The sequence below is a fragment of the Dipteris shenzhenensis genome, chromosome 22 (assembly GCF_047967505.1).
Source record: "Dipteris shenzhenensis isolate YYH24624 ecotype China chromosome 22, Dip_SZ_1.0, whole genome shotgun sequence".
NCBI lineage: Eukaryota > Viridiplantae > Streptophyta > Polypodiopsida > Gleicheniales > Dipteridaceae > Dipteris > Dipteris shenzhenensis.
The window spans coordinates 395,887-415,989 of record NC_141617.1 but is presented as its reverse complement, the minus strand read 5'-3'; the positions used below and the strand labels follow the sequence as shown (position 1 = coordinate 415,989).

The 20,103-nt window shown below is 41.8% G+C and overlaps 1 long non-coding RNA gene across 1 annotated transcript in view; it reads left to right on the top strand.

Moving 5' to 3' along the window:
* Positions 1-18,362, top strand: part of LOC147887587 (uncharacterized) — a 36,252-nt gene extending 17,890 nt beyond the window's left edge. The window contains exon 3 of the long non-coding RNA XR_015543084.1: positions 18,145-18,362. This is a non-coding gene — a long non-coding RNA (uncharacterized LOC147887587). The remainder of the gene's footprint in view (positions 1-18,144) is intronic.
* Positions 18,363-20,103: the final 1,741 nt, after the last annotated feature.

Genomic DNA, 20,103 nt, shown 5'->3' with positions numbered 1-20,103 from the left:
TTCAGCCTCTTCACTTGACTGTATACAACAGTCCGAAGCTAAGGACTGATCATGATCTTATTTCGACCCTCTTGGAGTGCAGATGTTAAATACTCAGGATTGAATCCCTGAAATCTTCTTGGACTGAATCTTTAGGCACTTACCTTGATCTAAAGCCTCCTGAAGAGCTACCCGTCAGAGTTCAAACCTCTCAAGAAGGTTCCACAATCAGATAGTATTCCTTGGCCTCTTATGACAGCCTTACACAGGATAGTAAATGAGAGGTTTGTAAATTTACCTACCAGGAATATCCTCCCTCAATACCAGGGAGTTCTAGGTGATGACTCGTACTGCCTGTTGGGAAATCCATCCACAAGACAAGTCACAACCATAACCCAGGATTCCATTCACATATTGACATATCTCATCCCAGTATTTCCTCAATACTAGGCTCACAAATGAGGAATCTTGTCTGACAAGGAGTCATCTCAAATCTAGAGTTCAGCCACGCTTTCCCTGCATGAGGTTAGAGATGATCAAGGTTTAGAGAGGCTCTAAATGAAACAACCCTCAAGCCAGGTCTGGACAACCCTAGACCCTAGTGGGGTACCTTGGACCGTCCTCTAAACCCGACAATACAAAACCAATTGCAGGTCGCACCCGCAACCACCAACCCATAAGGGTTGAAGCTAGCAACTCACCTACCAGCCGTAGGCTCATCCGAACCACTCCCGAGCTAGAGGTCTAACCCACTTGGAGAGAGCCAGCCACCCTCAGGATCCAGACTTGCATCCCATACCACAAGCCCTTCACCCTAGCTGCTGCCCTTTGGCCGACAGGTCCTGGTCTCTGAGGAACGGGCTTGCATTTGGAGTTCTTTTCCTTCTCCTTTGCTCTTATTTGTTGGCCCTCATGCCACTGGGGTTTGCTTTTTAGATGCAATCAGAAATTTAGTTGGGTGTATGCAATTGGTTTACGCCTTGTTTGAGCCAAGCTTTGGCTGAGTTTTGAGCAGCGGATTCTGAGATTGTAGTACGTATCCTCGGACATGACATTTTTGGCAGATTTGAGGTGCATCTTGGAGCCAAGTATTGGCTTTGAAAGTGTTATCTTTCTTGAGCAGGGGGTCCACAGCACGCGAACTATTCTAAGTGTCCTTACATCTCTTTTCTTTGCTCAAATAGCACATAGCAATCCAAATGATCTTTGTCAGATGCTTGCCTAGGAGGATCGGTTGGATGGCTCCAGCTATCCTCTTTGGAGCTTTATGATTCATACCCTTTTGGTTGCCAAGACCCTATGGGACTATGTCACAGGTGACGATGCCCGTCCCGGTACTATAGTGCTAGGCACTCCATGACAACAAGGGGGGGGGGGGGGGGGTTGCGATCGTGGGAACAAGGACAACAAGAAACTACTCCATTTGGGCAAGTGCCAGTGCAAGCACTTACAGGTGTTACTCCTGAACAGAGGAGGTGAGATACTCGTGATGCCTAAGCATTATCTTCGATTTCACTTAATGTAAAGAGGTTCATAATTCTTGCCGGACTTCCAAATCAGCTTGGTATATTTTGGAGAACATACATGAAGCTTGAAATGAGGCTAGGGCCTCATTTTTGCACAGGGGGCTTGATGGGGTCCACATGAAGGAAGGGGACCCTATGCAAGAGCATGTCACTAGAATTCAAGACTTGCATGAGCATCTCTTTAACATTGACGAAGTTATTACAGATGCACAGCTTGTTTCCACTACCTTGAACTCCTTATTGGAGTCGTATCTCTTTTTTCAGAGATTGCTTCATATTTCGATGAGGGTTATCCACTTTTCAAGAGCTGGTAGCACTAAAGTGAGGAGACTTGTAACATCAATTTCTCAAAACCCATGGGATGTAGGGTTCCCTTCATGAAACTCCGGTCCACTCTGTCGGATTCCTCCTCAAGTCTAGCAGAACAAAGGCCAAAGGCTGATGATTCTTCTTCGACCCATCAACTGCTTGCCAAAATTAAAAGACATTGTTGAAGATAATCCTGCCTTAACTTCCGTTTGTTGGATTCCTCCTCAAATCTAGCAGAACAATGGCCGGATGATTCTTCTTTGACCCATCAACTTCTTGCCAGAATTAGAAGACATTGTTGAAGATAATCCTGCCTTAACTTCCATATGACCACCGTTAGATGTGTGATTGCATTGGCTGCACTTGATGGATGGAATATCCATCAGCTGGACATAAAAACTATGTTCTGAAATGGGGATCTTCAAGAAGAAGTTTATGTTTCTCAGCCCATTGGTTTTGTAGTGCTTGGCATTCTATCCTCAAGAGTGCGGAGCAGCCAATGAGGACCTGTCCTTGCTTCCTACACGGTTGTATTTTCACCTGCCACTGCAGCTTCAATCTCTTGCTGGGTGACTGATTCAACCATAGTCTGAACCAAGGCATCAATCACTGAGTAGCTTGCGGCGAATTCTGGTTTTCCATAGGCATATCAGGTACAACATCAAATGAGATGGGTAGCAGTTGTCAGAGGCATCGAAAGAACCACTTTTTCTGTCAAAAACAGCAAGGGGCACTGCATTTTCTGTGAAATAATATGCCGACGAGTAAAGACCTTCATAATATCCCGACGAGTAAAGACCTTGAAGGGTCAAGGGACGAGGGAGAAGAAGAACAGGGAGAGAGAGTGAGAGAGAGGAGTGACACTAAAGATGCGGATGTGAAGTGATGAGCCACACCACAAACTCATAGGTTTTATTAGGATTAGGTTTTTCCCCCTATGACTGTCTTAAGACAGTCATAGGTGTCATATCTTTAATAAAGGGGTGGCAATGTGCCTTTACCCCAACAACCTCCCACCTAAAGGCCAATATGCCTAAAGGGGAGAAAAGAATAAAAATTACAGCAATATACAAGACCATAAAATAAGAGTGGTCTCATCCTAATCCCATGATGTGGTGGCAATGTGCAAACCGCTCTGTAGGCAAGCTCTTAGTGAGCAAATTTGCAGGATTATCATCAGTATGCACCTTCACAAGCTCAAGTCGCTTGTCTTCCAGTACCTCCCTGATGAAATGATATTTCACATCTATGTGCTTGGTCTTTTGATGAAAGACCGGATTCTTTGCCAACATGATAGCACTCTGACTATCACAATGCAAAACTGGCATATCTCCTGTAATGCCCAAATCTCCCACCAGCCGAGTAAGCCATATTGCTTCCTTGCAAGCTTCAGTGGCTGCAACATATTCAGCTTCAGTAGTTGACAGTGCAACGCATTTCTGCAACCGAGACACCCATGATATAGCACCTCCTGCAAATGTGAAAATATAACTGGTAGTAGATTTCCGGTTATCTGCATTCCCTGCATAGTCTGAATCTGTAAAACCATGCACCAATGCATCCTGCCTACCATAGCATATGCACAAGTCTTTGGTACCCTTGAGATACCTCAAGACACCTTTCACTGCTTCCTAGTGCCGCTTGCCTGGATTTGCCATATACCGGCTGATGACTCCCACCGCAAAAGCAATATCCGGACGAGTGGCAACCATGGCATACATCAAAGAACCAACTGCAGATGCATACGGAACCTTGGCCATTTCAGCCTTATCATCATCTGATCTGGGGCTGTCCTTACTGCTGAGTTTTATTTGTGGAGGCAACGGGGTACTAATAGACTTCCCCCCCTCCATTTTAAACCTCTGCAGTACTTTGTCAATGTACTCCTTTTGTGACAGAAACAAAAGTCCCTTGGACCTGTCACGAGTAATCCGCATGCCAAGAATATGATTTGCATTACCCAAGTCTTTCATGTCAAAAGACTTATGCAGTTGTTTCTTCAAAGTACTAATCTCCTGCTGAGATTCACTGGCAATCAGCATGTCATCCACATATAGAATGAGTAGCATCAAACTGCCATCCTTTGCTCGTTTGGTGTACAAGCAATGATCGGTCTCACACCTATGATACCCTTGGGACTGCATGAAGGCATCAAACTTATTGTACCATTCTCTTGGTGCCTGCTTGAGTCCATACAAGCTCCTCTTGAGCTTACACACAAGCTGCTCTTTCCCTTTAACAGCATATCCCTCTGGCTGACTCATATAGATCTCATCATGGAGATCTCCGTGAAGAAAAGCAGTCTTCACATCCATCTGACATAAATCCATGTCCTCATGAGCAACAAGAGCTAACACTGCTCTCAAAGTAGTCATCTTGACTACAGGGGAAAAGATCTCATCAAAATCAATGCCCTTCTCCTGCTTAAATCCCTTGGCAACCAATCTGGCCTTATACCTCGGTAAAGCATTTGAATCCACTTTGACTTTGTAAACCCACTTGCATGGCAAAACCTTTCTGCCTGCAGGTAGCTGCACCAAGTCCCATGTATCATTTTGAAGTAGGGAGTCCATTTCTGATTGCATGGCTTTCTCCCACTTCCTTTTCTCTTTTCTTCCCATAGCTTCCTTGAAGCTGGAAGGCTCACCACAATCTGTCAGCATAATAAAATCAGCCACATTATTGGCTTCTGGGACAAACCTGTCAGGAGGCCGTTGTACACGGGTGCTCCTCCTAACAAAATGTTCCGGATTATGCTGCTGTCCAGCCTGTTCGTCATGCATGACGGGTGGCTGTACCACCATATTTGGCTGTTCTACAGCCCCATTTGCTGGCATATCCTGTGGTGCATCATTGGCAAAATTATCTGGCTGATTTTCAGCCTGTATACCCTCTTGAACAGGGTTATCTGCAGCAGCCTGCTGCTGCATATTAATGGGCATTCTTTGCTGTCCGACATCATCATAAACAACCCTCCTGTATTCCACAGGTTGCACGGGTTCTTTGTGTACACTATCCTCTTTAAAGATGACATCATTGCTGCGCATAATCTTCCGTTTGACGGGATCCCATAATCTGTACCCCATTTCACCTTCGTCACCATAACCCATAAAGATGCATCTGAAAGACTTTGGCTCCAGTTTGGTGCGCAGTTCTTTGCGTACATGAGCAAAGCACTCGCAGCCAAACACACGTAAGTGTTTATATGAGGGTGGCTTGCCAGACCACACCTCCTCTGGCACTTTCAACTCCAAAGCCTTGTTTGGCGACCTGTTAATAATGTGAACTGCTGTTTGCACGGCTTCTGCCCAAAAGCCATGGGGCAATGCAGCATAAGACAACATACATCGAACTTTCTCCTGAATAGTTCGATTCATCCGCTCACTTACACCATTTTGAGATGCATTCATCTTCTACATTGCATTTTATAGAAACCAAGTCTTCTGTAATTTGCCTGATCTTAGGCATATAGTGCGTGATACTTCGATTTCATGTCCACAGTCCGTGGAGCCTTTGCTTGAGCTAAAAAAAAATTTCTTCTATGCTTGTACCATATAATTTTTTAATGATGTCCCAAGCTTCTTATGGTTATGAGGGGCTGTGAGTTCCTGATTAATGCCCTTAGCTTCGCAAAACTGCACAAAAGCATGTGACACATACTCACCCCCATTATCGGATCTGAGGCATTTCAGCCTACGACCTGTCCGATTTTCAACCTGAGCGACAAACTTCTTGAAAGCATCTAAGGCATCGCTTTTATGCTTCAAGAAATAGACCCACACTTTGCGTGTGGCATCATCAATAAAAGTAATGAAATACTTTGCACCCCCTAGTGATAACTGTGGCATTTCACACAAATCAGTGTGCACTAGATCAAGTGGTGCTCTATTTTGGGGAGTTCTCCTCTTATGAGGAGTCATAGAATGCTTGCCAAATATGCAATGATCACAAGTAGGCAAATCTGAAAATGAAAGAGACGGCAGATAACCCAAACGTGACAGTTCTTGCATTCCTTTAACGGACATATGTCCCAACCGGCTATGCCACAATGAAATCTTTGGTAGCTCGGTTATGGCAACAACATGATTACCTACACTGGAAACATAAAGAGGGTACAAGGTATCACTCTTAAAACCCTCAGCCACTACAACCTGGCCATCAGTAATCACCCATTTGGAATCCCCAAATGTGGTGTGGTAACCACTGTCATCCAATAAGCCAGTGCTAATCAGATTTTTCTTGATTTGCGGCACATGGCGAACACCATCAAGCATAAATGTGCGTCCATCAGGGAATACTATCTGTATACTGCCAATCCCTGCAATCTGACATGCATAGTTGTTCCCAAGGTGAACAACTTCATGAGTAGCTGTGTAGGAAGTAAACCACTCCCTATGAGGAGTAACATGAAAAGAAGCACTTGAATCTAAGAGCCAGGTGTGCATGTCATGGCCATCAATAACCAAAGTATGTGCAATTACAGCAGAAGAGCATAAAACATCATGTCTGTCACTGTCACTGTCCTCTGCTGCAATATTCACTGCATCCAAGTCATCTACCTTGGCCTTGCCTTTGCCTTTGCTTCCATTGCCTGCATCTTTTGCCTCAGCCTTCTTGGCTTTCTGATCCCGTATAAACTTGAAGCACTTAGACTTCACATGTCCCTTCTTGCCACAATAAAAGCATTCAATATTCTTTTTGCCACGGGACTGACTGCGGGATTTGGACTTACTAGCAGATCTCCCCTTCTGCTGAGTCTTGCCTCTTTCCTGTACCTGCAAAGCATTGGAAGACTTGCTGCCCACATCTCCTCCATAAGGAGAGAGCTCTCCACATCAGCATACATAAGAATGACATTTGAATTTGACAGGGTGGTCTTGAATGTGTCCCAACTCTCAGGGAGGGTACACAACAAGAAAGTAGCCTTGAACTCCTCATCAAGGTTCAAACCCTGTGCAATCAGTTGTGTAAAGATGGCATTGAACTCACTCAAGTGTGAGGTCATAGTTGTACCTTCCTTGATGCGAAGATCAACCAGCTTCTTCAACCAATAAACCTTACTGGCTGAACTCTTTTGGGCATACAACTCTGCTAGCCTCTGCCATAGGCCATAAGAGGTCTTTTCAGCCTGAACATTGAACACAAGAGTATCAGAAATAGTAAGCATGATAGCTGCCCTTGCGGACAAATCAAGCTCCTCCCATTCATCATCTGCCATGTCAGATGGCTTGACACCCTTCACCCTTATGGGCTTAGAAATCTTCTTAAGCAGAAGTACATTCAAACACTGTTCTGCCCATAATGCATAATTGTGTGCCCCTTTCAATTTCTTTATGTTCAGAATTGATGATTAACTTCCCCCTGATGCCATATCAGATAAGGAAAGTACCTGACTCCCTGTAAGTTAAAAAAAGACTGAATAAAATTCTGATTTCTCAGAAAAAACCTGCTCTATCAAGAGCCAGGAGCACTCACAATAGTGCTGTTTTTACTGTCAGAAAATCTGCAGCAAAACAGAAAATTCCCTCCAGTTACTGTACCTTCTGACACACTGTACCGTGCTCAAATAGGCATAAAAACAGTAATTTCAGAATGCTGCAGCTGCTCCACAAGTGCTTTAACAGTGCATCATCAGCTGACAAAGCACAAAACACTGCTGTCCTGATCACTTCTCCCACCTCAGATGAGGTATTGCACTGATTTAATATGCATAAATCACTTGGCATACACTGTTTTGTTCACTGAAAAAGAGGCTCCAGACACTTCAGCCTGTCACAAACCTGCAACAGAAAATGGGATAAATCCCAAGCAATCACCCTTCTGCCAAGGGGATAAAAGGCATCTGAAGATCTCTGACAGTAACCCAAGTGCTCTCAAGCAAAATCTGGGCAAAAGCCCCTTGATTTAACACCTGTACCAAGTGAAAAACACCTCAACACTGAGATAGCAAAGAAAATACAGCGCTCTCCTGGCACTTTCACCTGACAATGCAATGCATAAACAGCCCTGTGTACACAATAACAACACAGATCCCAACGTACAAACACTGAAGAGAATCTTTTGAGCACTGTCAACGATGGACAGTTAGGGACCGAGTAAACTCGATGCGCCCTGGCCAAAGGTGGCTCAACTGAGATTTTCCAAGGTGTCGTACACAAAATGTGACCTGTAGAAATGTCACTGAATACACTGCGGAAACAAGACCAATGTGGGCTCCCTGGCTCCATACTGCCTCAAGGCATACACTGCATAAGCTTCCAAGCAAAAGCCCTTTGAAAAAGTCACCCAAAAGCTGGGATTTGCACTCAGCAAAAGCATAAAAATCCTCTGCAAAATCAAGGCATTACCTTCCCGAAACAAGATAACTGTGCAACCACCACACACTATGGTACTAGTCACCTCAAGCACGAGGGACAAGAGTGTACTTGCTGTACCGAAAAAAAAAACACAATTTGAAGGACTGAACAGTCGGGAATGCTCTCTCTTTGCCTTCTTTCCCCAAAGAAAAATGCTGTACTTGTTGTACCTGTGTACTGGCAGCACTGTACCTGTTGTACCTGTGTACTTGTGCAGGGTACGAAATCCGAGAGCAGAGAGAAAAAAAAATTTCCTAAATGCTCTTCCCTGATGCAGCTCCCTGTCGAAGTTCCTGACGCTGCCCCCTGTACGTACGGTGGCGTCCGTATAGTACGGACACCTGTACGAAGTCCGTACGGCGGTACGTACGGCCGTACGGCCGTACACGCGCGCGCTTGCGCGTCGCCCTGTACAAAGCCCGGAGGCTGTAGCAGCTAGCAGTAGCTAGCTACTGCTCTGATACCAGTTGAAGGGTCAAGGGACGAGGGAGAAGAACAACAGGGAGAGAGAGTGAGAGAGAGGAGTGACACTAAAGATGCGGGTGTGAAGTGATGAGCCACACCACAAACTCATAGGTTTTATTAGGATTAGGTTTTTCCCCCTATGACTGTCTTAAGACAGTCATAGGTGTCATATCTTTAATAAAGGGGTGGCAATGTGCCTTTACCCCAACAGACCTTCATGGTCACAAGGGAATTATAGAAAAGCTCACTAGTTAAAACATTGGAAGCAAAGTTAGACAACAAAACAATCACAGGTATAGGTACTATGACTCACTTACATGGTTGATGCAAGGATGTAGTTCCATGACACTTTGAAAGTACACTTGGTATTCTATTTTTTGTTTAATCCATCAAGTTGTAATAAAAATTCCTAAGAAGAACCTAGAAGTGGATATGAAACCTACAACAAAAAATGAAGTCATGAATCCATTAATTTATTCCACGTAAAATTTTTTGTGCACATCATTCTATAATATTTATCGTAGCAAAAGTGTATTTATGGAAATTTTAAACTCATTAAATTCCAAAGAACCATATTAAATGAAGGATCAAGACTAGTAATACGAGGATTAGAATTTAGATACATAACATTCCTTTGCTCTTCAAAGGTTTACTCTTTAACTTGCAAACTAGGAACCGACTCCCAAGTTAAGGCCTTTTCAACCCTATCCTTCCACTTAATTTTAAGCTCAAGAATCAACTTGTTCTAAGTGGCCTCTCCCTTGAATCAAAACCTTTCTAGGTTCGTGTGGAATATAGGTCATATCCTCAACTTGTACAAGCTCATTGGATGAAACAATATATACCTTGATAAGACTAGAACAAATCTAATCTTACAAATTGAGTGCTTTTTAAAGATACTAAAAAGTAAATTAACACCAAGTAGCATAAAGAAAAGTATATGTAGATAACATAAAATAAAAATGTATATAACATATAGTTTATTATTACAATCTTATTAGACAAAAGTGCACAAAAAAATCAAGAAATAAAGAAGATTTGTAAGCATAGCAATACTTATGACCTAATTAGTGTCCAAAGCATAAGATGCTACTTTTTGGGTTTCGAATGAGTCCAGTCTCGCTTGGACAACTCTAGTGCTTACTAAAAGTTGAAGAATATTTTTAAATTTTAGAAAAGAGGAGAAGAAAAGAAAAGGAAATTGGAGAGAAACAAGCGAAACGAGTAATTTTAACTAAATAAATCAAATACTAAAGAAAACAAAAACATCGATATAGAAAGTCTATAAAATTTTTTTTAATTTGATTTTTTGAAAACATCATGTATGTTGATCTGTATATGTGTCTATGCATGTGTGCATTTTAAAACCAGGAAATAAAACTTAGAAGAAATTAGGCTTTGAAGCATCCTGCTTTGATTTTGAATCTTACAATTAACAATCCTAAACATACCAAAATATGATATTCTGTAGAAGAATTCAAAACTGTTCAAACTCTTTTTTGAGATTTACGTAGAAGCAAAATAATCAAATTACTGAATCGAGAAGCGAAAGCACTCTTGTGCATAATTGAGAGAATCTATAAAACTAATATATAATCACTTCATATTTAGGCATATTAGAAATATTTGATGTAATGTGAGGCAATCTTATTATATTTAAACAAGCATATTTAGGTAATAGTCTTTTATCATATATATATATATATACACACACACACACACACACACACACACACACACTTTTAGGCTTGAGGAAATTTGAGAAATTTTAAGATCCCTTGCAATTAAGCTAGCAAGACGAGGATAAATCCCCACCAAAAGTTATATGCATAAAGTCTTAGGAATGTGGAAGATCTTTGGTAAATAAATCATCTATAAAACACATGGTTTTACTAAGTTTAAATGAAATTATAGGATAAGTGTTCTATATTAAATGTTGTATGAAGTTGAATTCATAAGTAGATAAAAGTGAGAGTGCTCTCAATGGAAGCAAGAATGGAAGAGGGAGAGAGAGAAACAGAGAGCCACACAAGTTTTGGTGGATGCAGAATACCCTAATCTTTTTTTTCATTCATTTATATATGTGTTTGAGTATTGTACATAACTGGGGTGAAGGCACAATGACCTTTAACCCCCACAACCTCCCACTTAAATGACAATGTGCCTTTAAAGGAGAACAACCAGTGAGCATACTATCCTATGCCCATCAATACACGACAATACTCAAACCGTTGACTAGGTAGACTCTTCGTTAGTATATCTGCAGGGTTATCATCTGTATGAACCTTGACAAGCTCTATGCGCTTGTCCTCAAGTACCTTTCTGATGAAATGGTACCTGACCTCAATGTGTTTGGTCTTTGCATGAAAGATCGGATTTCGTGCTAGCTGAATAGCACTCATGGAATCACTATGCAATGTCGGTACACCTGTATGAATCCCCAAATCTCTCACTAGTCGATTAAGCCATATAGCCTCCTTGTAACCCTCTGTGGCTGCAACATACTCAGCCTCTGTGGTAGACAAAGCAACGCACTTCTGTACGCGAGACATCTACGACACTGCATCACCTGCAAAGGTGAACGCATAACCAGAAGTGGATCTCCTACTATCCACATGCCCTGCATAGTCTGAATTTGTGTATCCAAGTACACGCATGTCTTCTCTACCAAAGCAGATGCACATCTCCTTGGTACCCTTTATGTATCTCATAATGGACTTAATTGCCTCCCAATGCCTCTTTCTTGGATTAGCCATATATCGACTAACAACTCCCATTGCAAATGCAATGTCTGGTCTAGTAGCTATCATAGTATACATAAGACTCCCAACCGTTGATGCATAAGGAACCTTGGCCATCATGGTCCTCTCCTCATCTGATTTGGGGCTATCTGTATGACTCAGTTTCACATATGGAGGCAATGGAGTACTCACTGTCTTCCCTCCCTCCATATTGAAACGCTGCAATACTTTTGTAACATACTCCTTCTGTGAAAGCCAAAGGAGTTTCTTACTCCGATCACGCGTGATGCACATACCAAGAATATGACTTGCAAGTCTCAAATCCTTCATATCAAAGACCTCATGCAGCTTGGCCTTTAATGCATCTAGCTCATAAGTATTCTTACTAGCCAATAGCATATCATCCATAGAGTACCAGGATTATTAGGCTATTATCCTTAGCCCTTTTAGTGTAGAGGCAGTGATCAATTTCACTCCTTCTAAACTGGGACCGAGTGAAAGCATCAAACTTCTGATACCTTCTCTAGGCGCTTGCTTAAGACCATCGAGACTCTTCTTCAGCTTGCAAACTAAATGGTCTTTGCTCTTTTCTTCAAAGCCTTCCGGTTGCACCATGTAAATTTCCTCATACAGATCCCCATGCAAGAAAGTTGTCTTGACATGCATTTGCATAAGCTCCATATCCTGTGCTGCCACTAGTCTAAGCATGCATTCAAGTGTGGTCATCTTCACAACTGGAGAGAATATCTCATCAAAGTCCACACCCTTCTCTTGCTCGAACCCTTTAGCGACCAAATGAGCCTTGTACCTAGGCACATCATCACCTGTGACCTTCATTTTGTAGATCCATTTACATGGCAATGCTTTCTTTCCATGTGGCAAAGAAACCAAGTCCCAAGTCTTATTCTTCATAAGTGAACATCTCTGATTGCATAGCATACTTTCACTTGCGTTGATCCTCGCGCATTATAGCCTCTCTGTAGCAAGAAGGCTCCCCGCAATCAGTAAGCATCACTTATTCTATCCCTGGAACAAACCTATCAGGCGGTCTAGACACTCTAGATGATCTTCTCAAGGGCATTTCAGCTTGCTGTCCTACTTGCATTTCAGTCACATTTGGCTCATCATTTTCACCAATAGATGATCCATCATTTACTCTTAATTGTATACCTGTGGGAGTATTTGGTGGTACCATTTCTTGCACATTTGGTGCATGGACAGCTTGCTATCTATCAACATATGCAGGTGGATTCACATCCTGGAAAGTGATTCTCCTCATTTCAACATCCCTCATGGGTGCCTTATTACATCATGGCTGCGTATGATCTTCTTTGCTTCTGGATCCCAGAGACAATAGTCCATCCCTCCACTTTCACCATAACCCAAAAAGATGCATTTCCTAGACTTAGGATCTAGCTTCTTTCGAAGCTCTTTAGCACATGTGCATATGCCTTACATCCAAATATACGCAAATGAGAGTAAGAGGGCTTCTTGTTACTCCATGCCTCTTCATGAATATCACCATCCAAACTCTTACTAGTTGATCTATTGATCACATGCACTGCAGTCTTTATTGCCTCAGCCTAAAAACTACTAGAAAGACTTGCATTGGAAAGCATGCATTGCAACCTTTCTTGAATGGTATGATTCATCTTTTCTGCAACCGGATTTTACTCGAGTACGAGGGGATGTGAGCTCCCTCTTAATCCCATGTGTATCGCAGAAATGTTGAAAGTCATGAGAGAGATACTCTCCACCATTGTCAGTCCGTAAGCATTTAAGCGTTCTACTTGACTGATTCTCAACCAAGGCCAGCCATTTCTGAAATACCTGGAACACATCACTCTTTTGAGCTATAGCATATGCCCACACTTTCCTAGTTGCATCATCAATAAATGTCACATAGTATTCAGCCTCGCCTAATGACCGTGTAGGCATGGGACCACATACGTTTGAATGCACCAAATCAAGCTTTTCAAGCTCTTTCTTTTCCTTTCTTTTATGGGTTGATTTAGTCTACTTCCCATAGAGACAGTGCTCACAAAATTCAAAATCAGAGAAACTGAAATGCGGTGCATAACCCAAACGGCATAAGAGTTTCATTCCATTCTGGCTCATGTGCCCTAACCTACAATGCTACAAAGAAGTGCTTGGCTACTTGGTTATTGCAATAACATGATCAAATACTCTTGATACATGTAAGGGATACAAAGTTCCACACTTGGCACCCCTGGTCAAAAGCATAGAGCCCTTCTGAAATTTTCAACTCTGAAAGTCCAAAGTGGTGTGAAAACCAGCATCATCTAGCTGACCCACTGAAATAAGACTCTTGGTCAACTTAGGCACATGTCTCACATGTTTCAAAACAAATGCAGACCCATTTGCAAAAGAAAACTTTGTCACCTGCTCCCACTATGTTACATGCATAGTCATTTTCAAGATGCATACAACCTGTCTTTCCACTGTCATAAGTGGAGAACTATTCCCTATGGGGAGTAACGTGAAATGAAGCACTAGAGTCTAGAATCCAAAATCCAATCGTGTAAATATGCATCATGTGAAGTGGTAAGCAACTATGCAGATAAACTAGACATGAAGAGAATGTCATTGTCACTATCATGTGTGACTGCATTGATCTCCTCGATCTTCACTTTTCCTTTGTCCTCCCTTGGACTCTCTTCCTTCCGATTTGCACCTCAATTTGCATTCTTTTTCTTATCTTTTTGCTCTCTTTTTAGCTTGTAGCAATTCTTTTTATGTGGCCCTTCTTGCCACAGTGATAACACTCAATGTTCCGTGCCTTGGATTTGCTACGAGACTTTCCTCTTTCTTGGGACTTTCCCTTGAATTGTGATCTGTCTCTTTGCACATTTAAGGCTGCATCCTACTTATTGCCGTCCATAGACTTTCGTCGAATCTCCTTGGTCAACAAGCTATCATCAAATTTCACTCCACCAGGTGTAGAATTACTGACAGCTGTACGGAGGGTATCCCATGAGGATGGCAATGAACATAAAAGAAATATTGCCTTATTCTATGCATTAAAATTCATCTTTTGAGCCTAAAGCCTAAAGGTGGCTGAAAATAATATTGAATTCATTCAAGTGAGAAGCAATGGAGATTCCTTCCTTCATCTGCAGCTCAAACCACCTCTTCATGAGGTAAACTTTATTAGAGGCAGTTTCCTTCTCATAAGTAACACACAGTTTATTCCACAAATCTTCCATAGCTTGCTCATTTACTATTGTGAAATAAACTGACTTTGTAAGATGAAGTCTGATAGTAGACTTTGCTTATGCATCCAACTCATTCCAATCATCCTCAGACATATTTGCAGGCTTAGCTTCAATCCTTGTCAAGGGTTTAATTTGCTTCTTTTGAATAAGCACATTCCTTATCTGTTCTTTTCACAAAGAAAAGTTTGTCCCATCAAACTTTTTAATGTTAAAAAACTCCTTTTCAGACATGGAAGAGGATGCCATGATGCAAATATAGCAAAATCCCAAATGCTAGTGCTTGCAAGAGAGAATCACACCAAATATTAGGTGTACCCCAATGTGTATGCCACAATAGAGTGAAATATCACCAAAACTCAAAGCTCAAAGCATCAAAAGATACATCTGACTCATGTGCATATACTGTGCATTCATATGAGCAAATTTGGCCCAAAAGAAAATGCCAACTACGGTGGCAATCCAAAATGCCAATAAGTGTTAAATGGCTCAAGCATAAACACCGTCCATGGGCATATGTATTACCAACATCTTATCCAAGAGAGCATAACACTATCAGCGTATCATCTGCAATGTGTCAAAGCTGTCCCTCAACATAAAATAGCATTCATGTGCAAAGCGTCCATAAAAATAGCATCCCACAAGGCAATCTGGCCAGGCCTATCAGCGCATCCAATAACGATCGCAATGCATCTAAATGGCCTATAAATCATCCACTGCAACCCATTGCATACCACGAATGAGTGCACACGGCTCAAACTGCAACCAAAGTGATTTGCATAAGGTATGCTCAAGAAATCATGGTCCCACGGCAATGACCGCTATTGAAAATAGAGCCTGAGATGCCTAAAAATATGGACGCCATTGCATAATCGGACTCAACAAGAAAATTTACAAATATCTCTTTTCTGTCGGAACTCCAAAATCCCAATCGATGAGTGAGAAATGGGAGTCAATACTTATCCACTACCATGTGGCATAAATCTAAGGTTTCAAAACCTTAGAATGAAAAATGCATAACAAAGAGACGAAATCCAATACACAGAGATCTATAACTCTGAAAATACTCCACCTAATCACGCAAGAACTGACAGGTAGGGATTTTTGGGCGTCCGGAATGCAATGGGACAGATGGTTTTGAAAACTGTGGTCTCAATCACTGGGTCCAACACACGGACTGAAAAACGTTTTTGAAAACGAAACTGTTTGTAAACTCCACCGGAGTGCGAATGATGAGCAATATACAAGTTTTAGGACCTCCTGAGTCCACCGGAACTGACAGATCTGCAAATGGTTGCTTCAAACTTGAGTTCCAACACTCGGGCAGAAAAACGTAGGAACTGACACAGTGAGTCAGAAATCCAATGAAATGATCCCAGATTCAAGAATGAAGGAGTTTCTAAGCTTCTGAAGTGAAGTGGACACCAAAAGTAAGAAATAGTTGCCTCTACAAGTCAATACGGAGTCTCTATTGTTGAATGTAATAGGGAAAGGCTTTAAAAACGACTTTTTCTTTGAAAAACACTTAACAGACTCTCAAAATCACTTCGCAAAACCGAAGTGACTTTCCAAAGGTTCCTTCGTAAAGGCATAATGAGCTTTAACCCCCATCTCATCAATTTTTAGCTATAAATTTGAGAAAGATAGATATAGAGCATTAAAATTTAAAACTCAGGTTTCTACCAGTGTCAGATTAATTGAAAGCCTTTTGGCCTAAAGTCTTCACATTTTTCTACGCAACTATATGATGTTTCCAAGTCCTTCTAACAACTATTTGAAAGTGAATTCATGACTTTTGACAATATCAACATAGAGCTCAAACTGGTCTTTACGAAGGTTAGGGAATGCAAAGATAGTGATTGAAAGCTCTTTTCTTAAAACGGGAGGGTTGCTTTTAGTATTTACTTTTATACTATTTTGCAACAAGAGCTTCCAATGAATGTGATGGATATAACTGATTTCAAGACCTTGAAAAGAGAGATTTTCTAGAGTGTATAAAAGCTTGAACAAAACCTTAATATTGTATTTTTCAAAGACCTTGATGAAATGTTCCTAAACACAAGACTCTATCTAAGCATTGCAATCTTCATTCGTAATCTCTAGTGGCTAAAAGTTCATTGGTTCAATGCTTTGGACTATTCCAAATGAGAAGCACCCCTAGAGGAAAAACCAAGGTCATTAGTAGGGAGATAAAAGATATTAAATCAAATGCCCTCTTAGAGATTTATGCTCAAAGCATAAATCTCTTGGTCTGCAAGTCTAAATGAGGATGATCAGAGGAACTCATACTCAATGTAGGTCCTAACTTTGCAAACGCTTCCTACTAGAACTGTCGGGAGAATTTTAGATCTTTATCTCAAACTATGTCAAATTGCAATCCATATAGCTGAATAACTGCTCAACTAACTGGTGACCCAACTCAATAGTCTTCATGGTTGTCTTGGTAGATAAGAACCGTGCCATCTTAGTCAAACTATCTACCACAACTTAGATGGAAGCATGACCCCTCTAGGTGTGTAGTAATCCCACGGTAAATTCCATGGAAATACTTTTTAATTTTCTCAAGAGGATAAACTAACACTTTTAGTCTTTCGCTTATCATATTTATTAGATGAAAGCTATATGTCCTTGATAGATCATGTTATCAATCAGTACGATTACAAAGAAAAAAGTTTGATGAAAACACTATGTTGATTCGAGACAAGCAAAGCAAAGACATGGCTGCAGAGGTGTGCTTGACAATGGGATGTGTAGGGGGTCACATCTATGGTAGATCATGCAAAGATGCAAATAACTGTGTTTGGCATGAGAGGTATGCTCACTTGAGCCTTTTTACTCTCTCACATTCATGAGACATGGTTTGTTGAGGGTTTGCTTGATCTATCTATAGAAGCTCTTGTATGTGAGGCTTGCATGTAAGGCAAGCACATCGTCAGGCCTTTCTAGAGCCAGCAATTACGAAAGCTTCCAATCCTTGAAATTGTTACACTTCAATCTTTGCGAGAAGATGGGAACCCCATCCTTGAATTAATCCTCCTACTCTGAGAAAATTAGGATCAAGGACGCGACGGGAGATGGAGATGGAGGGAGCAAGAGTGAGGAATAAGAGAGTACAAGGTTGTCAATGTGATAAAGCCCTAGGGTTACATTTAACTAGGCTTAAAGCCCACACACACTTACAAACTCAAGCACTAATTGTGGTTAGGGAAAAACATCTTAGAGACCAGGAAAAAAGTGTCTGCCAACGCTTATTACTAACTAATACATTGGCCACTACCTTAGGTGTTTGAATATTTCCAATACCCCCTTGTAATGACAATGTCCTCGTGTACAAGGAATGATCTCAATCAATAAATAGAATTAAGACCAAAGCGTTGTGTAAAGCTTCATTTGAACTTCTTTTGAGTTAGCGTCTTAGTGAATAGATCCACAAAATTTTGATGTGTTGGATAATAGATAAAGTTGATGAGCTTGATCTCTCCTACATGTCACCGCTCTAGCATAATGTTAATGTATTTCAATGTGTTTTGTGTAGGCATGCATTTCAATGTGTTCCTTGCAGGCATGACATAATGTTAATGAATTTTGTGTAGGCATGAGACATGGGATTCCGTACTATAGCAATATATATCATTTTGACGATCAATGAGAATTGGAGTATCTTCAATGATGCAAGCAATCTGCACTACCAAGCACGTAGCATTGTCATTGTAAAAACTGTCTTGTAGTCAGCTTCATGACAAGGTAACAACTATCGCGACTGTTTCTTACTTAGCTATGAAATGCATGAATACCCCAAAAGGAAACAATTCCCACGGGTTGACTACACTATGAAAATCCTTAGCCCAATTTGAGTCACTGTAAGCATATAACTGTAAGTCAACCCCCTTTGAAAACATTGACACTGGCTAGTTTAGTCCTTTATCATGGGCTGCGAGCTCGAGAGGAAGTTAAAAACAAAGTTGTGCGAGATAGATATAGAAGATGTCATTTGCCAGATGGAGCATCAAGAGGTCACATAATATAGTCTAAAGACAAGCCCGAAAGGGCCCAAGGGAAGGGCCGAAAGCAACCAATTATAGGCAAACGATTTGTAGCTGGTCTTCAACATAGGGCGAGCCATGTCCATGAAGCGGTTAAGAAGAGAGAGATGACCACAGACTACTGCATCTAGCCTCTTACTCCCTCCCATCAGCTCCCATCTTCATCCACATTCATTCATGAGAGCAACTAAGAAGATACATTTTTCTCGCAATCAATGGATCTAGCTATCACTCAATATAGAACCCATCTAGCCTAGCAGCTTTGTTTTGATCGCTACTTTCGCGAGCAGATCTAATGCATGTAGATCCAATGCGAGTAGATGGAGTGTGAGCAAGTAAAGAAGACAAAGGAAGATGTTATGACGTGGGACCATTTCATGCTCATGCTAGAACTTGAGCATCTTCGGAAAGATAAGTGCTAGGCCCAGCGTTGTGTCGAGTTGGCATCAGTGCATATGGGACTGAGAGGATATGATTTTCTCGTGGTCTTATTCTCATCAAGAGTCGCTAATTCAAGTTCTTCATCCGCTCAGAGCGACTTCCACTCCAGAAAGAAAGAAAGAAACTTTATTAGAGTCTTCGGAAGATCGATGGGTCTATGACACTGGAAGAAAACCTGATACAAATCATAGTAAGGGTGGAGCTATTGAAACGAGCATCATCACCCGTGCTGAATCCTAAGTCTGATCATACATAATCAAATGCATATGGGCGTAACAATGAAAAGAAAAAGATTGGAGCGGAGCGGAATCCTTCGTATGTCATATCGCCTTGGCTGGTGAATAGCTGGTGATGGGACACTGGTGCTTGTCAAGGGGTGCTGTGCATCTCGGCCTCTAGGACGACGAGGCTCGACGCAAGACCAGAGCGACTTTGACTCTCTTGGGATGTATCCTGGGTCTAAACAATGGCGGGAGGTCCCCCAGAGTGATCTGTGTCTCCTCGATGTCTCGTGTCGTGTTGCGGTCGTCGGGTCGGGGTCTTTGTCACGTTTGCGGCTAGAGACTAGACGATCAATGTCACTCGATGGGAAGAACTTTGTGATCTTGCTCTGAGAGGGGTCTAATGATGTGGCCAAGCCTCGTCCCCTGAGTAAGTACTCTCTGTCAGATCCCCTCATGAATGAAGGCCGCGAGGCAACTCTGGTTTGGGTAGGCGAGGAATCTGAAAAGGAGCCCGGAGCCCTCTCTGAAGAGCCAGTGATAGCGACCTTGGATCTCATAGTACACTAGGCACCTGAAAATAAAATGCTCCTTCGACTCAACCTCCTGACAGTCGCACAATATGCATAAGCGATGCTCCTTAGGAACCCCCTCTGCTGTGTCGTTCTCTATGTGAAGGCGGTGTGATGATACCTGAAACTGTTCGATGGAGATCCGTAGTGAGGCATATGAAGCTCAGTGTACCTCGGTGGTGTGACGCCTCCCGTGTGGGAAGTAAGTAAAACCACT